This window comes from Arachis hypogaea, chromosome 3 (genome assembly GCF_003086295.3).
Source record: "Arachis hypogaea cultivar Tifrunner chromosome 3, arahy.Tifrunner.gnm2.J5K5, whole genome shotgun sequence".
NCBI classification, from domain to species: Eukaryota; Viridiplantae; Streptophyta; class Magnoliopsida; order Fabales; family Fabaceae; genus Arachis; species Arachis hypogaea.
Window position 1 is genome coordinate 79,140,766 of NC_092038.1, and position 20,013 is coordinate 79,160,778.

General features: G+C 38.8%; 1 non-coding gene across 1 annotated transcript; it reads left to right on the plus strand.

Annotated features, from left to right (window-relative positions):
• The first annotated feature begins 1,671 nt into the window (after window positions 1–1,671).
• On the plus strand, window positions 1,672–1,779 carry LOC112793469 (small nucleolar RNA R71). The gene has a single exon (XR_003198158.1). It is a non-coding gene; the product is annotated as a small nucleolar RNA R71 (small nucleolar RNA).
• The last annotated feature ends 18,234 nt before the right edge of the window (window positions 1,780–20,013 follow it).

Genomic DNA, 20,013 nt, shown 5'->3' on the forward strand with positions numbered 1-20,013 from the left:
CGTGTTGGAACCTCCCAACACCAAACTTAGAGTTTGAATGTGGGGGTTCAACACCAAACTTAGAGTTTGGTTGTGGCCTCCCAACACCAACTTAGAGTTTGACTGTGGGGGCTCTGTTTGGCTCTGTTTTGAGAGAAGCTTTTCATGCTTCCTCTCCATGATGACAGAGGGATATCCTTGGGCCTTAAACACCAAGGATTCTTCATTCACTTGAATGATCAACTCTCCTCTATCAACATCAATCACAGCCTTTGCTGTGGCTAGGAAGGGTCTGCCAAGGATGATGGATTCATCCATGCATTTCCCAGTCTCTAGGACTATGAAATCAGTAGGGATGTAATGGTCTTCAACTTTAGCAAGAACATCCTCTACAAGTCCATAGGCTTGTTTTCTTGAGTTGTCTGCCATCTCTAGTGAGATTTTTGCAGCTTGTACCTCATAGATCCCTAATTTCTCCATTACAGAGAAGGGCATGAGGTTTACACTTGACCCTAAGTCACACAAGGCCTTTTTGAAGGTCATGGTGCCTATGGTACAAGGTATAGAAAACTTCCCAGGGTCCTGCCTCTTTTGAGGCAATTGCTGCCTAGACAAGTTATCCAGTTCTTTGGTGAGCAAAGGGGGTTCATCCTCCCAAGTCTCATTTCCAAATAACTTGTCATTTAGCTTCATGATTGCTCCAAGGTATTTAGCAACTTGCTCTTCAGTGACATACTCATCCTCTTCAGAAGAAGAATACTCATCAGAGCTCATGAATGGCAGAAGTAAGTCCAATGGAATCTCTATGGTCTCATCTTGAGCCTCAGATTCCCAAGGTTCCTCATTGGGGAACTCATTGGAGGTCAGTGGACGCCCAGTGAGGCCTTCCTCAGTGGCGTTCACTGCCTCTTCTTCCTCCCAGAATTCGGCCATATTGATGGCCTTGCACTCTCCTTTTGGATTTTCTTCTGTGTTGCTTGGAAGAGTACTTGGAGGGAGTTCAGTAATTTTCTTGCTCAGCTGACCCACTTGTCCTTCCAGATTCCTAATGGAAGATCTAGTTTCAGTCATAAAACTTTGAGTGGTTTTGATTAGATCAGAGACCATGGTTGCCAAGTCAGAATTATTCTGCTTGGAACTCTCTGTCTGTTGCTGAGAAGATGATGGAAAAGGCTTGCTATTGCTAAACCTGTTTCTTCCACCATTATTGTTATTGAAACCTTGTTGGGGTCTCTGTTGATCCTTCCATGAAAGATTTGGATGATTCCTCCATGAAGGATTGTAGGCGTTTCCATAGGGTTCTCCCATGTAATTCACCTCTTCTATTGAAGGGTTCTCAGGATCATAAGCTTCTTCCTCAGATGAAGCTTCCTTAGTACTGCTTGGTGCATTTTGCATCCCAGACAGACTTTGAGAAATCATATTGACTTGTTGAGTCAATATTTTGTTCTGAGCCAATATGGCATTCAGAGTATCAATCTCAAGAACTCCTTTCTTCTGACTAGTCCCATTGTTCACAGGATTCCTTTCAGAAGTGTACATGAATTGGTTATTTGCAACCATTTCAATCAGTTCTTGAGCTTCAGTAGGCGTCTTCTTCAGATGAAGAGATCCTCCAGAAGAGCTATCCAAAGACATCTTGGACAGTTCAGAGAGACCATCATAGAAAATACCTATGATGCTCCATTCAGAAAGCATATCAGTGGGACACTTTCTGATCAATTGTTTGTATCTTTCCCAAGCTTCATAGAGGGATTCTCCTTCCTTCTGTCTGAAGGTTTGGACTTCCACTCTAAGCTTACTCAATTTTTGAGGTGGAAAGAACTTTGCCAAGAAGGCATTGACTAGCTTTTCCCAAGAGTCCAGGCTTTCTTTAGGTTGAGAATCCAACCATGTTCTAGCTCTGTCTCTTACAGCAAAAGGGAATAGCATCAGTCTGTAGACCTCAGGGTCAACCCCATTAGTCTTGACTGTGTCACAGATTTGCAAGAACTCAGCTAAAAACTGATGAGGATCTTCCATTGGAAGTCCACGGAACTTGCAATTCTGTTGCATTAGAGAAACTAATTGAGGCTTAAGCTCAAAGTTGTTTGCTCCAATGGCAGGGATAGAGATGCTTCTCCCATAGAGGTCGGGAGTAGGTGCAGTAAAGTCACCCAGCACCTTCCTTGCATTGTTGGTATTGTTGTTGTTTTCGGCTGCCATGTGTTCTTCTTCCTTGAAGAATTCGGTCAGGTGCTCTAAAGAGAGTTGTGCTTTGGCTTCTCTTAGCTTTCTCTTCAAGGTCCTTTCAGGTTCAGGATCAGCCTCAACAAGAATGCCTTTGTCCTTGCTCCTGCTCATAAGATAGAGAGGAGAACAAGAAAATGTGGAATCCTCTATGTCACAGTATAGAGATTCCTTTAGGTGTCAGAGGAAAAGAAGAGTAGAAGACAGAAGTGGAAAATTCGAACTTAACAAAGAAGATAGAGTTCGAATTTTGCCTTAAGGGATAGTGTTAGTCCATAAATTGAAGGATGTGAGAAGGAGGGAAGTGATTTTCGAAAATTAAGTGGGAAATTTGAAAACATTTTTGAAAAACATCACTTAATTTTCGAAAATGAAAATGGAAAAGAAATCAAGTGATTTTTGAAAAAGATTTTGAAATTAGAAATCAGAAACATTTGATTGAAAACTATTTTGAAAAAGATGTGGTTAAGAAGATATGATTGGTTTTAAAAAGATGTGATTGAGAAGATATGATTTGAAAACAATTTTAAAAGATATGATTTGAAAACAATTTGAAAAGATATGATTTTAAAAATTAATGACTTGCCTAACAAGAAAAGATATGAATCAAACATAAAACCTTCCTCAACAGAAAAGGCAAAAAATGTTCAATCAAATCATTAATTGTTAATAAGTATTTTTGAAAAAGGAAAGGAGTTAATTTTGAAAAAGATTTGATTGAAAATTGATTTGAAAAAGATTTGATTTTGAAAAGATTTTGAAAACTTAGAAAAAAATTTGATTTGAAAACAAAATCTTCCTCCCCTAGCCATCCTGGCGTTAAACGCCCAGAATGGTATACATTCTGGCGTTTAACGCCCAAAATGCTACCCTTTTGGGCGTTAAACGCCCAACCAGGTACCCTGGCTGGCGTTTAAACGCCAGTCTGTCCTTCTTCACTGGGCGTTTTGAACGCCCAGCTTTTTCTGTGCAATTCCTCTGCTGTATGTTCTGAATCTTCAATTCTCTATATTATTGACTTGAAAAGACACAAATTAAAAATATTTTTGGATTTTTAATAATAAGGACAAACCAAAATGCAACAAGAATCAAATGACAATGCATGCAAGACACCAAACTTAGCAGTTTGTATACTACTGACACTAACAAAACGAAAATGCATATGAGACACACAAAACACTCAAGTCAATAGAATTCAAAGATCAGAACAAGGAAATCATCAAGAACAACTTGAAGATCAATGAGGACACATGCATGAATGCAATAAGAACAGAAACATGCAATTGACACTAAACTTAAGATGAGACTCTAGACTCAAAAAAAGAAATATTTTTGGATTTTATGATTTTATAATTTTTTTTTTTGGATTTTTCGAAAATTATGTAGAAAAAGAAAATAAAGGTATCAAAATTCTTAATGAGAATTCCAGGAATCATGCAATGTTAGTCTAAAGCTTTAGTCTAAAGAAATTAGACATGGCCGGCCAAGCTTCAGCAGGACATTGCATTCAAGAGCTAAATTGATGAAGATCAATCAGCTTTGGTGATGATAAGAACATCACCTTGAAACACTAGAATTCATTCTTAAGAGCTCTGAAAAAAAATACCTAATCTAAGCAACAAGATGAACCGTCAGTTGTCCAGCCTAAACAATCCCGGGCAATAACACCAAAAACTTGATGTTGTTGCCGGATCTTGGCACTGATGTTACCAAAAGCTTGCTCAAAACTTGAACAATCCCCGGCAACGGCGCCAAAAACTTGGTGCGCGAAATTGTGAACTATACTTTTTCACAACTCTCATAATCCCCGGTAATGGCTCCAAGAACTTGGTGGCTCAATACCATGGCATTACACAACTTCGCACAACTAACCAGCAAGTGCACTGGGTCGTCCAAGTAATAAACCTTACGCGAGTAAGGGTCGATCCCACGGAGATTGTTAGTATTGAAGCAAGCTATGGTCATCTTGTAAATCTTAGTCAGGCAAACTCAAATGGTAATGATGGTGATAAACGAAAATAACATAAAGGTAAAGATAGAGATACTTATGTAATTCATTGGTAGGAACTTCAGATAAGCGTATGAAGATGCCTTCCCTTCCGTCTCTCTGCTTTCCTACTGCCTTCATCCAATTCTTCTTACTCCTTTCCATGGCAAGCTCGTGTAGGGTTTCACTGTTGTCAGCAGCTACCTCCCATCCTCGCAGTGAAAGCTAATGCACACACTCTGTCACAGTGTTGCCAATCACCGGTGTGGTTCCCTCCCCTACCGGAATAGAATCCAGTGATTCTTTTGCGTCTGTCACTAACGCCCGGTAGGTTACAGGTTTGAAGCACGTCACAGTCATTCAGTCATTGAATCCTACTCAGAATACCACAGACAAGGTTTAGACCTTCCGGATTCTCTTGAATGCCGCCATCAGGTCCTGCCTATACCACGAAGATTCCGATTAAAGAATCCAAGAGATATTCACTAGAGCCTCGAATGCTTGTAGAACAAGAATGGTTGTCAGTCACCTTGTTCATGGGTGAGAATGGTGATGGGCGTCAATCATCACCTTCATCAAGTTGAAGAACAAGTGATATCTTGGAACAAGAACAAGCGGAATTGAATGGAAGAACAATAGTAATTGCATTAATACTCGAGGTACAGCAGAGTTCCACACCTTAATCTATGGTGTGTAGAAGCTCCACCGTTGAAAATACATAAGCATAAGGTCTAGGCATGGCCGAATGGCCAGCCTCCCAGTGATCTAAGATCTAAAGTGATCAAAAGATATAAAGATCCAAAGACCCCTAATACAATAGTCAAAGGTCCTACTTATAGAAAACTAGTAACCTAAGGTGTACAGAAATGAGTAAATGACATAAAAATCCACTTCCGGGCCCACTTGGTGTGTGCTTGGGCTGAGCAATGAAGCAAATTTCGTGCAGAGACTCCTCTTGGAGTTAAACGCCAGCTTTAGTGCCAGTTTGGGCGTTTAACTCCCATTTGGGTGCCAGTTCCAGCGTTTAACGCTGGGATTTCCTGAGGTGACTTTGAACGCCGGTTTGGGCCATCAAATCTTGGGCAAAGTATGGACTATCATATATTGCTGGAAAGCCCAGGATGTCTACTTTCCAAAGCCGTTGAGAGCGCGCCAATTGGGCTTCTGTAGCTCCAGAAAATCCACTTCGAGTGCAGGGAGGTCAGAATCCAACAGCATCTGCAGTCCTTTTTGGTCTCAGAATCAGATTTTTGCTCAGGTCCCTCAATTTCAGCCAGAAAATACCTGAAATCACAGAAAAACACACAAACTCATAGTAAAGTCCAGAAAAGTGAATTTTAACTAAAAACTAATAAAAATATACCAAAAACTAACTATATCATATCAAAAACATACTAAAAACAATGCCAAAAAGTATACAAATTATCCGCTCATCAGACTTCTCGAGACACCAACTCAGCCGAGGTATGGGGAGATTAGGGTCTCTGTGGTAGAGGCTAGAACCCAAAGGCACAGCATTCTCTGATCCGGAAGATTTTCGACCTTGTCTGTGACATTTTGAGTAGGATCATTAAGAAGAATGGACTACAGGAGCTTCACCCTCAATAAGAATGGATCCACACTAACCCTAGGGTTCAGTTCTGGAGGAGCATTGGTGACCTCTCAACCGGCGACAATCACATACAACCTGCTTTCCAAAGAAATCATTCATAATTGAAGAAGACGATAATACCAGAGTTAATCCAAAAGGACAAAGAATCTCCAAGCCTTAACCATCTTTTTAACATCATAAACAGGTCAACCTAGCTCAGATCTCATTATTCCTTTTATGCAATTAAACAACATACCAACATCTCCTACTCACCTGACTAAGATCTGCAAGATAACCATAGCTTGCTTCAAACCACAATCCTCATGGGATCGACCCTGACTCGCTCATGTATTACATGGAGGACCCAGTGCACTTGCTGGTTCAGTTGTACGAAGTGTGGGGATTCGTGCACCAAGTTTTTGGCACCGTTGCTGGGGATTGTTCGAGTTTCGACAACTGACAGATTATCTTGTTCCTTAGATTAGGTATTGTCTTTAATTTTCTTAGAGTCTTTTATTTTATTTTATTCTCTTTTTCTTTTTTTTTGAAAAATCAAAAATATTTTCAAAAAAACTTTTCAAAAACTTTTTCTTTTCTTTGTTTAATCTTTGTTTTTTTGTTTGAGTCTTTTGTTTATGTTCTTGGTTGAAATTTTCGAATTCTTTGAATCTTTCTGTCAAAAAAATTTCAAAAATAGTTTCTTTTGTTTGAGTCCTGTGTTAATCTTTAAATTTGGTATCTTCTTGTGTCTTTTCTTTAAAATTCTAAAAAAATTTGTCTTTGGTTTTCAAAAATTTTAAGTTTGGTGTCTTTTCCATGTTCTTGTGTTCTTTGAATTCTTTGAGTTTTATTCTTGGTGTTCTTCTTGATCTTTAAAGTGTTCTTATTTTTCTTCTTGTTTTGATCTTAAAATTTTTAAATTTAGTGTCTCTTTGTGTTTTTCCTTCCAATTTTCGCATAGTAGGTGTTTTAGATCTAAAAATTTTAAGTTTGGTGTCTTTTTGTTATTTTTCTCTTTCTTTATTAAATTCAAAAATCAAAAAATATCTTTTCTATCTTTATTTTAATTAAATTTTTGAAAATTACAATAAAAAATCAGATTTTAATTTTAAATTATTATCTTATCTTATCTTAGGTTTAAATTTTAAAATTCAAATCTTTTTAAAATCAAATCTTTTCAAAAATCATATCTTTTTCAAAATATTATCTTATCTTTTTATCTTTCTTCAAAATTCAAAAATCTTATCTTATCTTATTTCAAATTCAAATTTTAAAATTTAAATTCAAATTTCAAAATTTAAATTTCAAATTTCAAATTTTAAAAGTTAAACCTTTTCAAAATTCAAATCATTTTCAAATCTTTATTTTATCTTGTTTCAAATTCAAATTTTCAAAATTTAAATTCTAAAATTCAAATTTCAAAATTCAAATTTCAAAATTTAAAATTCAAAATTTAATTTTCAAAATTAAAATTTTAAATTCAAATATTTTCTAATCTTCTATCTTATCTTAATTAGTTACTTGTTTACTCTCTCTTAATTTTTGAAAATCCTTCCTCTATTTCTCTCTCTCTTCTTTTTCGAAATTCATAATTAAATTTTCAATTCCTTTTAATTCATTAACCTTTATTTTCGAATTACATAAATATATAGAACAAAAATAAAAATATTTTAATTCTTGTTTATCTTTTCTACTTCTAATTCTTCTCCTCTCTACTTCTATTTATTCAAATTCTTCTTCTCCTTCTTCTATCTTCATTCTTCTTCCTCTTCTTTCTTCATATCTTACAGGGAGTCCTCTGTCCTTGGTTTCTTCTTTTCTTATTTATGACCAGGAACAGGGATAAAGAACCTCTCTTTAATCTTGATCCTAAATCTGAGAGGACGTCGAGGAGGAGCTTACAATAAGCTAAAGCACAACACTCCAGAAGAAACCTCTCAGAAAATTTTGAACAAGAAGCTGAAGACATGGCCGAACATGAAGGAGAGGCAAGAAAGGTTCTTGGTGACTTCACCATGCCTACCTCTAATTTTGATGGTAGAAGTATCTCTATACCTACCATTGGAGCTAACAATTTTGAGCTTAAGCCTCAGTTAGTCTCTCTTCTGCAACAGAATTGCAAGTTCCATGGACTTCCACTAGAAGATCCACACCAATTCCTATCAAAATTCTTGCAAATTTGTGATACTGTTAAGACCAATGGAGTGAATCCTGAGGTCTACAGGCTTATGCTCTTTCCTTTTGCTATAAGAGACAAAGCTAAGATATGGTTGGATTCTCAACCTAAAGAGAGCCTAAACTCTTTGGAAAAGCTAGTCAATGCTTTCTTGGCTAAATTCTTTCCTCCTCAAAGGATGAGCAAAATCAGAGTGGAAGTTCAAATCTTCAGATAAAGAGAAGGTGAATCCCTCTATGAAGCTTGAGAAAGATATAAGCAACTGATCAGGAGGTGTCCTCCTGACATGCTCTCAAAATGGTCTATCTTAGGAATTTTCTATGATGGTCTGTCTGAGATGTCCAAAATATCATTGGACAGCTCTGCAACTGGATCACTTCACTTGAAGAAAATGCCTGTAGAAGCTGATGCCAGGGCATCTAGGCCAGTTTCACTGACCTTTTCTTTACTGTTTTAAGGTAGTTTCATGTATTTTCTTAGTGAATAAGGCAAGTTTTGGATGAAAATACACTTACACCTTGACTCAAGAAACTATTGTGAATTTCACATGATTTCATAAGGATTTTGCTAGAATTGAATGATAAATTGATGATGCATAATCTCATGACTTTGGCTAGAGCTTTGATGCACTTTATTTGCTTGATTTCAGGACAAAAGAAGCAAGGAAGAACCACGTTAGTACTCACGTTAATCTAGTTAACGTGACCACTAACGTGGAATGATAAATAGCTTGCAACGTCAAGGAGAAAAGTGATTACCAATAACGCCCGCGAAGCCATCATAAGCCCACGTTAATTGCCACATTAACTAAGTTAACGTGGAGACAAAAGAAAGCTCCAATGTTAGTGGTAAATGTGAACACCACTAACGTTCCAAGAATTGGCAATAAGTCACGTTAAGAGTCACGTTAACTTAGTTAACGTGAACTCTAATGTGGAAGAGAGGAACAATGCCAACGTTAGTGACACTCACCTTTGTCGCTAACGTTGGATCAACTAGCATTGCCCACGTTAATGGTCACGTTAAGACCACTAACGTGAAAGTTAACGTAGAGCTGAGATTGATGAGCCAACGTTAGTGACACTCATCTTTATCACTAACGTTGGAAGATGGCATTACTACCATGTTAGTGGCCACGTTAACTTAGTTAACGTGAGCTCTAATGTGGAGAGTAGGGGCACTTTGAGCGTTAGTGACAAAGGTAAGTGTCACTAACGCTCTTGAAGGTGAGGCATAACCACGTTAAGAGCCACGTTAGTTACACTAACGTGAACTCTAACGTAGGGACAAAGGGTTATAAGCCAATGTTATTGGGAAAGGTGAGTCCCAATAACGCTAGCGAAGATTTACAAGGCAACGTTAGTGGTCATGTTAGTGCCACTAACGTTGGAGTTAACATAGGCTATATGGGGTTGGAACGTTAGTGAAAATTGTGATTGCCACTAACGTTCTCGAACCCACAATGTCACTTAACGTTAACTTCACTAACGCCCATGCCTAATTCATACTTCTCTGCAAGCTGGGTCCACTAAAGATTGGAACTGCTTCAACTCAAGATCCAAAGCCCACATCCAAGACTTGAAGAACTCACTAGAAGATCAAGAGGAGTAGTATATATAGGAGTAGTTTTGAACTATAGAGAAGCTTAGCACTTTGGAAAACTACTCTCTGTATATTTACTTTTCTGCACTTTTAGCCGGGATGTATTATTTTCTGCCATTTTCCATTTCTAGAGCTATGAACAACTAAACCCCTTTCATTGAGTTAGGGAGCTCTGTTGTAATTTGATGGATCAATTATAGTTTTCATTCTCTTCTTCTTTCTTCTCTTTTGATTTACTAGAAAGCTTTCGATCTTAATTCAATTGGTTAGTTATCTTGGAAAAGAAACTCTCCATAATTGGATCTCCTCTGGGCCTTGGAAAAGGGATGAAGAGATCATGCTAGAAATGCTTTCTCATGTTGGACCAAATTGGGGTCTAGGCGGATATAGTGACATGTAATCCTCCCAACACTTTGATTTGGAAATACATGTGGTATAATCAGTGACCATACTTCATCTCTTTCCATGAGCAATTAAATCAAGGAATTAGGCAATTCTTCAAGCTTAGAGAGATTGGATTACCAAGGAAGTGGAATCTAATCACCTAAGATTGCCAAGGAGATCAATAGATGTATTGATTGAGGAAAAGATGAAAATGAACTTGATCCGGAGAATACAACATCTCCTGAGCCCAATGAATTCCCCATTTCTGATCCTACCCATTCTTTTTATTTTCTATCATTTATTTTCATGCTCATTACCCCAAATCCCCATTTAAGATTCTACACTTTATTTTCTGCTATTTACTTTTCCGTCATTTAATTTTCTACAATTCTCAAACTACACTCTGTTTAGTTCAACTAGCATATTCTTCCAACTAAAGTTTCTTGACCAATCAATCCCTGTGGGATTCGACCTCACTCTATTGTGAGTTTTTACTTGACGACAAATTTGGTATACTTGCCGAAGGAAAATTTGTTGAGAGACAAGTTTTCGTGCATCAGAAGCAAGAGAACTCGTTGAGATGGTTGCAAACAACTAATTCATGTACATTTCTGAAAGAAACCCTATAAGTAATGGGGTTCTTCAGAAGAAAGGAGTTCTTGAAGTTGACACTCTGAATGCCATATTGTCCCAGAATAAGATCTTGACCCAGCAGGTCAATATGATCTCTCAGCATTTGACTGGAATGAAAGCTACAGCTGGCAGCACTCAGGAAGCTTCTTTTGAAGTAGAAGCTTATGATCCTGATCAACCCACCATGGAGGAGGTGAATTACATGGGAGAACCCTATGGAAATGCCTACAATCATTCATGGAGGAATTATCCTAACCTTTCATGGAAGGATCAACAAAAGTCTCAGTAAGGCTTCAATAACAATCAAGGTGGAAGGAACCAAAATAGGTTCAACAACAAGCCACCATTCCCATCCTCTCAAGGGAATATAGAGACTCCTAAGCAGAGCCTTTCTGACTTAGCCATTCTAGCCTCCAGTCTCTCTAAGACCACTCATAGTTTCATAACTGAGACAAGGTCCTCCATTAGAAATTTGGAGGTACAAATAGGTCAATTGAGAAATAGGATCCCTGAGACCCCTCCTGATACTCTTTCAAGTAACACTAAAGTGAACCCAAGAGAATAGGGTAAGGCCATCACCACTAAGGCTGAGACCGAATCTGGAGAGACTAGAAAGGCATTGAACGCCAGTGAAGAAGATCTCACTGGGTGTTCAACGCCCAAACTGGCTAAGAGCCTGGCGCTGAACACCAATGAAGAAGCCCTCACTGGGCATTCAACGCCCCAACAGGCAGGGAAGCTGGCGTTGAATGCCAGCCAGGACATCCTTGCAGGGCGTTCAACGCCCAAAATGGTAAGGGAACTGTCGTTTAACGCCAGCAAGGGTATACAGCATGGGCGTTCAATGCCCAAAGAGCCATCAGAGCTAGCTTTGAACACCAGTAAATGCACACCCTCTAAATGCTCAATACCTACTCAAGAAATCCCTATCCAAGAACTAAAGAAAGCCAAGGCTCATATAGAGACCATAGAGGTTCCCTTGCATGCACTCCTGCAGTGCATGCTGATGAACAATCGTCCTCTGATGAGGATGAAGACACTAGGAAAGAGCAAGTTGCTCGGTACCTGGGAGCTCTTATGAAGCTGAATGCCAAGGTATTTAGTACAAAGCCTTTGGAGAAAGAACCTCCTGTCCTTTCCTGAACGCTTCCTAATTCCTTGCACCATAGGCACCATGACCTTTGAGAAGGCTCTGTGTGACCTAGGGTCAAGTATAAACCTCATGCCACTCTCTGTAATGGAGAAGCTGGAAATCTTTGAGGTCCAAGCTGTAAATATCTCACTAAAGATGGCAGATAAGTCAATGAAGAAACCATATGGCTTAGTAGAGGATGTCGTGGTAAAGGTTGAAGACCACTACATCCCTACAAACTTCATAGTCTTGGATACTGGAGAAGATGAGGATGAATCAATCATCCTAAGAAAACCTTTCCTAGCCACTGCCAATGCTATCATTGATGTAGCTAAGGGAGAATTGATTCTACAACTAGGGGAGGATCACATCTTGTTCAAGATGGCTCATTCTAACTCTCCCTCTGAGATAACTGTGCAACACTTAGTGTTCCAACCATCTCTTTCAGTTTAGAGCTTTACTAATCCCCCAAACATCAATTATAAGTTTAGTGTTGGACAGCCATCAACAAGCACTTGAAACAAAGGTACTCGGAAGAAAGTACCTAAAGGCTGGAGGGACAAGAAAGTCCCAACTGAAGGCCTCTCACCTGGCATGAAAGTTGTCTTCACCAAGAAACCAGTCATACCACATATAGTGAGTCGTACCCTGTCTCTAGAGCATATAGAGCTCATTCATGAGAAGACTGGTAGAAAGTTCACTATAAGGGGCGAAATTATGAGCCCATACCCACCTCCGTAAGGAACTAACCGTCAAGCTAATGACGTTAAAGAAGTGCTTGTTGGGAGGCAACCCAACCTTAATTAATTATTTCTATTTCTTTTAATTCCTTAATTTTATTTTTATTTTTCTTTAAAGTTTTTTTAGGTTCATGATCATGTGTAGTAGTCAGAACAAAGACAGAAAAAAATTTTAGCTGTGAAAACAAAACACTCTGGATAGAGTGTTGCTAGCATTGAACGTCAGTCAGGGAGCAGACCCTGGGCGTTCAATGCCAATACAGAGGGCATGGATTTTAAATTTCCTAGACTCTCAGGACCAGTGGGTCCCACAGCCTCTTTATCTACCCCATTTCTTCCTTCTTTCTTCCACACTTCTCCATAAACACTTCCCTATAAACCCTAACGCAATCACATCTATATCACTTTCCCACAATCATCATAACTCCCACCAACCCCCACCCACTTCAAAATCAAATTTCCCTCTCATTTACCCCACCTATGACCGAACCTACCCTAGCCTACTCCTATAGATACCTATCATTCTAACCTTTCATACACACACCTCTCATACACATCAAAACCCCCTTGGCCGAATTGCCTTCTCCTCCCATCTCTTACTATTTTCTTCTTCTTCTACTTCATTCTTCTTTTTTCTTTATTTTTGCTCGAGGACGAGCAAAACTTTTAAGTTTGGTGTGGAAAAAGCGTTGCTTTTTGCTCTCCCTTACCATTTATGGCACCCAAGGTTGAAAAACCCTCTAGAAAGATGAAAAGAAAGGCAGTAGCCGCCACCTCCGAATCTTGGGATATGGAGAGGTTAATCACCAAAGCCCACCAAGACTACTTTTATGAAGTAGTGGCAGAAAAAAAGGTGATCCCTGAGGTCCTTTTTAAGCTCAAGAAGAATGAGTACCCAAAAATCTAAAGAAAGATCTGGAGAAGAGTTTGGGAAGTCCTAACCAATCCATCCAATAGGTTGGGATCTTAATGGTGCAAGAGTTATATGCTAATGCATGGGTCACGAAAAACCATGACATTAGTGTGAACCCAAATCCCAAGAATTGGAGCACCATGATCCGAGAGAGAATCTTAGATTTTAGCCCGTAAGGTGTGAGGTTGGCATTTAACTTGCCTCTAATGCAAGGAGACCCACATCCTTACACTAAGAGAGTCAACTTTGATCAAAGACTGGACTAAGTGCTCTCAGATATCTGTGTGAAAAGAGCACGGTGGAAATGGGATTCCCAAGGCAAATCCATTCAACTAAGAAGGCTTGACCTCAAGCCCATAGCTAGAGGGTGGTTGGAATTCATCCAACGCTCTATCATCCCTACTAGCAACCGGTCAGAAGTGACTATTCAAAGAGCCATCATAATGCATTGCATTATGAATGGAAGTGAGGTGGAAGTACATGAGGTGATGCCTCAAGAACTGTACAAGATAGCTGAGAAGTCTTCCACCAAAGCAAGGTTGGCATTCCCACACCTCATCTATCATCTATGCGATTCAGTTGGAATTGTCATAGAGAGAGATATCTCCATTGAGGAGGATAAGCCCATCACTAAGAAGAGGATGGAGCAAACTAGAGAGCATGCACATGAGCCTGTGCAATTGCCTCAACATGAAATCCCTGAGATACCTCAAGGGATGTATTTTTCTCCTCAAAGCTCTTGGTATCAATGGCATTATTCCATGGGAGAATTGAGCTCTAACATGAATCAGTTGAGGATGGAGCATCAAGAGCATTTCACCATCCTCAATGAAATTAGAGAAGATCAAAGGGCTATGAGGGAAGAACAACAAAGACAAAGGAGTGACATTGAAGAGATCAAGCACTATATTGGATCCTTAAGGAAGAGTACTAGCCGCCACCATTAAAGGTGGATTCGTTTTCTTAATCTCCTTTTTTTATGTCATTTTTTCTATTTTCTGATATGCTTTATTGTCTGTTCTCTTACTCTTATTGCATGATCATTTCTATTTATGTCTTAAAGTTGTAAAATGTTCCATATATCTCTCACCTTGCTTAAAAAGAAAATTTTATTTGAAAAGAATTGAGAGATACATGAATTTCAAGTTTATCATAAGAATAGTTTAATTATTTTGATGTGGTGGAATTGCTTTAGTCTTCTGAATGTATGAATAAACAGTGCATATTTGAAGTTGGAATTTTAGACTGTTGGCTCTTGAAATAATGATGAAAAAGGAAAAGTATTATTGGTGATCTGAAAACTCTAAATAAATTGATTCTTGAAGCAAGAAAAAATAGCGAAAAGAAAAAGAAAAGCATGTTGCAAAAGAAAAAATAATATATGCATGCGGAAAAAAATAAATAAATAGAAAAAAATAGAAAAAGCTAATAGCTCTTTAAACCAAAAGGCAAGAGAAAAAAAGCCAGTAACCCTTTAAACCCAAAGGTAAGGGTAAAGAGGATCCAAAGATCCTAAGAGTGTGCTTAAGAACCTTGGACACCTCTATCTGGGGATTCTAGCAAGTTGAATCACAATCTGAAAGGGTTCACCCAGTTAAAGTATCTGTGGCATTTATGTATCCAGTGGTAATACTAGAAAACAAAGTGCTTAGGGTCACGGCTAAGACTCTAAAAGCTATGTTCAAGAATAAAAAAGATCTAAACTAGGAGAGTCAATAATATTATCTAGGTTCTAAGTTCCTAAAGAGACCAACATTTCTGAGTTTCAACGAATAGTGAGATGCCAAAACTATTCAGATACAAAAAACTACTAAGTCCCGCTCATCTAATTGAAACTGAGCTTGTTTAGGAACTCTGAGATTTATTGTATCTTACTCTTCTTTTTATCCTACTATTTTTTTAGTTTCTTGGGGACAAGTAACAGTTTAAGTTTGGTGTTATGATGAGCAGATATTTTATACGCTTTTTGGCATCATTTTCATATATTTTTTAGCATGTTTTGTTTAATTTTTTTGAAGTTTTTATAGATTTTAGTGTTAAATTCACATTTTTGGATTCTACTCTGATTTTGTATGTTTTTATGCAATTTCAGGTAGTTTCTGGCTGAAATTGAGGAGCAGGAGCAAAAGTCAAATTCAAAGACAGAGAAAGCAATGTAGATGCTGTCCGGATCTGACCTCCTTGCACTCGGAAGATATTTTCTAGAGCTAAAAAAGTACAAATGGAGAGTTCTCAATGGCATTGGAAATTTGAATTTCAGAGCTTTCCAGCAATGTATAATAGTCTATACGTTGCTTCAGAATAGAAGGCCCAAAACTAGTATTCAACGCTAGCCTCTTGCCCCAGTCCAGGCGTCCAGCGCCCAAAGGAGAATACCAGCATCCAAACGCCCAAAGAGGATCCCCTAGCCAGCGTTCAACAACCTAGAAGCCTTATAGCACGTGGATCTCATAAAAGCTTAGCCCAAACACTCACCAAGTGGATCCCAGAAGTGGATTTTAGAACTAAAAAACTGTTTTACCCTTTCTTATCTAATCCTTAGTCATTAGTTTAGTATTTAAAGACTTTTTACACTTGATCTTTGAATCATACATGATCTTTATGCCATATTTCATTTTACACATTGTATTTTCAATTAGTATGACTTTCTAAACCTCCTAGGTTGAGGGGAGGAACCCTGTTAAATTTTATGGATTAATAAAAATATTACTATTTCTCTTCAATCTGTGTTTGATTCAATTCTAAGATGTATCTTTGTTCTTCAACTTGATGAATAGGATGACCCGTGACAATCATCTTCGTTCTTCATCCTAAGACTGTGTGCCTGACAACCACCCGTGTACATCTTGGGTTCGTGTGAATACGTAACTGGAAAGAATCGAACCACCAGCTTGATTATACATCTCTTAAACGGCTAATCTATGACTTTGTTGGGGACTTCTTGAGACACCAGCTCAGTCGAGGAATGGGGAGATTAGGGTCTCTGTGGTAGAGACTAGAACTCAAAGGCGTAGCATTCATTGATCCAGAAGATTTGACATTATCTGTGACATTTTGAGTAGGATCATTAAGAAGAATAGACTACAGGAGCTTCACCCTCAATCAGAATGGATCCACACTAACCCTAGGGTTCAGTTCTGGAGGAGCATTGGCGACTTCTCAACCGGCGACAATCACATACAACCTGCCATAGAAGAAATCATTCATAATTGAAGAAGACAGTAATACCAGAGTTAATCCAGAAAGACAAAGCATCTCCAAGCCTTAACCATCTTCTTATCATCATAAATAGGTCAACCTAGTTTAGATCTCATTATTCCTTTTATGCAATTAAACAACATACCAACATCTCCTACTCACCTGACTAAGATCTGCAAGATAACCATAGCTTGCTTCAAACTACAATCCTCGTGGAATCGACTCTGACTCGCTCAGGTATTACTTGGATGACCTAGTGCACTTGCTGGTTCAGTTATATGAAGTGTGGAGATTCGTACACCATCAAGCGTATCATCCGCAAACTGCCAAAAATTCCAAATTCCTTTGGAGGCAGGTGATCGAGGTTCGGAATATCGGAAGTCATGGTATCAGATGATGAAACACGGTTTTCCGAAAAGAAATTTGGAGAGGTCCTGGGAGGACTTGGAATCAAACAAAAGTTCTCGTCCGTAGAATAACCCCCAGAGCAACTGACAAGCCGAGGTGACAAACAAGGTCATTCTAAGTGGGATGAAGAAACACTTAGATCAGAGGAAGGGATCCTGGGCAAACAAGTTAGTCTCGGTCCTGTGGTCCTATAGAACAACACCACAATCCTCTGCTGAGGAGACACCTTTTTGGCTTACTTATAGTGCGGATGCGGTGATTTTCATGGAAATCGGGGAACCATGCCCAATACTACTCCTTGGGGGAAGCGACGAAGCAACTAAGAAGGATATGATAGATGTGACTAGGGAGATTACCCACTTGTCAGAAGCAATGCTGAAGCAGAGGTTAGCACTGCGCTATAACCTTAGGGTCCAAAACAGAAGGTTTGAGGAAGGCGACCTAGTACTATGACGCAACGATATTGGTCGGCCAATGTAAGAACCGCAACTAATCAACCGGTTAATTAAATGATTAATTTCCCAAATTAGATTCCGAAAAGTTGGAGAGAGAATTTGAGGATTTAAACATGATTTTTAAACTCATTGGGTCTTTCTGAGTCAAAAAATGTGTTTTCTGCGAAAAATCGTGAAAAACTGTGAATCGGCAGTTGAACCGGTTCAAGTCTACCTGTTACCGCATGAGAAAAATGAAAAATCATCGAAAACCTTAGATAAATATTACAAGTTGAAAATCGGGCGTTAATTTTAAAGGTTTGGCCCGAAGTTGGGCCAAACGGGCTAAAAACACTAACGGGTTGGACCGAGCCCAAGTTGGGCCCAAGCCCAACATATAAAAGGGTTCATTAAGTGAACCAACTCATCACATAACACTCATAACACTAACACATCAGAAATAAGAGAAGAGGGTGAGGAGAAGAGAAAATGCTATTCACTCTCCGATTTGCGTGCCGTCAGCGGCTACGCGTTCCATGTGAAGAGCTCTACAAAACCCATATAACAAATTGGTAAAGAAAGCTCGAATCCCTCTCAGTTTCTCTCTTGAAAATTTTGGGTATTTAGGGCTTTTGATTAAATGAGCTTTTGTGATTTTGGATGTTTAGGGTTGCTTTAATCCTTGCTTAGCCTTGGGTTTTGACATCCAAATCTGGTGAGAAAGGTAAGAGCCATTAAACCCTTGTGAATTTATGTTTAATTAGAACCCTAGGTTGATTTGAGGTGATTTGTATGTATATAGTTTGATTTTTGTGGCTTTGGGAGCTATTGGAACTTAATTGTGCTTATTGGAGTGGAATTGAAAGCTTGGATTGTGGTTGGAAGCTTGTTTGTGCTAAATTGGAGATTTGGTGCATATAGGGAATCGGCCAAGGTATGGTTTCGGTTTTCTCTATGTAGTATATAATATTCATGGACACATAGGCGAGTGACCAATAGGATAGGTTTGAATTAAAATGATTGTTGGTGTGTTAAATAATGATGAGTTGATGAATGTTGGGTTTGATTGTGATGAATTACAATGATATGATGATATTGAATGATTGTATGGATTGGAAGTTGGTTCATTATGATAATTGTAGTGGTATGATTTATGAAATGGTAGGTTTGATGGTGATTTGATCATAAGTATTATATAGTTGATGTTGGAATTGAGAGTAATAAAATGAGAAAGAGAATGTGGTAAGGTTGGTGTATTATGATACAACAGGTAAATTTGATGAAAAGTGGAGTTTTGGATGGTTTGGTATGATTTGGTATGGGTATGGTAAGAAATTGTGGACGCACACGTTGGTATAATTTGGTATGGGTATGGTAAGAAATTGTGGATGCATATGTTGGGAAGGCCAGTCTGTTGGGGGTGCTTGCACAGGTTGTGCAAGTGAATAGATCTTGCAAATTTTGACACCTGTGTGTACGCACACAATTTAAAATTTTTCCTGGGCGTGCGCACGCCCTCCCCTGTGCGGCTGCACATGCCCTGTTTCTTAAATTTTACTTTGTTTTCAACTATTCTACCTTCCCAACAAGGTTGCAAGCTTTTCTAACACCATTTTAGGACTCTTGAGCCTAGTTTTGTACATTTAAAACATTGGGAAAAAATTTAATGGTTTTAAATGATATTATTTGAAAAACTTAGAAAACGGAGGCCTAGGTTTCTGGCGTGCTGAGGATGGTTTGACGTTATGTGATGAATGGTTGATGTATGAGATGAAAATTGAGGAACTGCTGGATTCAGAATGAAAATGTGAATTGACAGTGGTTGAAATAAGTCGAGGACTCTGAACGAAATGATGGATCCATGTATACTGAAAATGTTTTCTAAAAACCACTAAAGTACTAATTTGTACTGAGAATTGTTGATACGCTATGCGTTTGACAGGGACGGGGTTAGATCCCGCCTATCGAGGTAGTGGCAGGGCGTAAGGAGCGGTGGTTCGTTCCGCTTGCGTTGAGATGTAAAATCTGTGGCAAGAGTGTCCCGCTCGCATCCCTTCAGAACTATAGAGCGTGCAGGCGCCGGTACCTAGACAGTGATTCGAGCACTATATCTCGGGGTTCCCATATGAGAATTTCGAAGGGCGACGTCTCCATGGAGATGTGTCGGGTTGGTAGTTGAACCGACAATGTGATATCACAGCCAGTAGGGCAGGCATTCATCATATGCATTTTCTATCTGTTTGTATGCTTTGTTTACTTGAAATGGCTTGCCTAATTGAATAACATGCTTACTTGCTATCTGAATTAATTGCTTTATATGCTTCTACTTGTGCTTTACTTGCATTGTAAATTACCTGTGTTTTCTACTGGGATTGAGGAGGTTCGGAAGGCGGTGGCGATGGGATCGCATGGAGGATCGGTTGGTGAAGGCTGTGGGACAGCGGTGTTTGGTTAGAGTAGAAATTCCCTATGATAGATTACCTAGTTTATTTAAGTTAATGTTGATATATCATGCTTATTTGTTTTAGACTGCATTAAGTTTGAATCTTGTAATGGATATGGAGTCTAGGATTGCCTTTGGCATCCCGGGGTCTTATATCCTACATC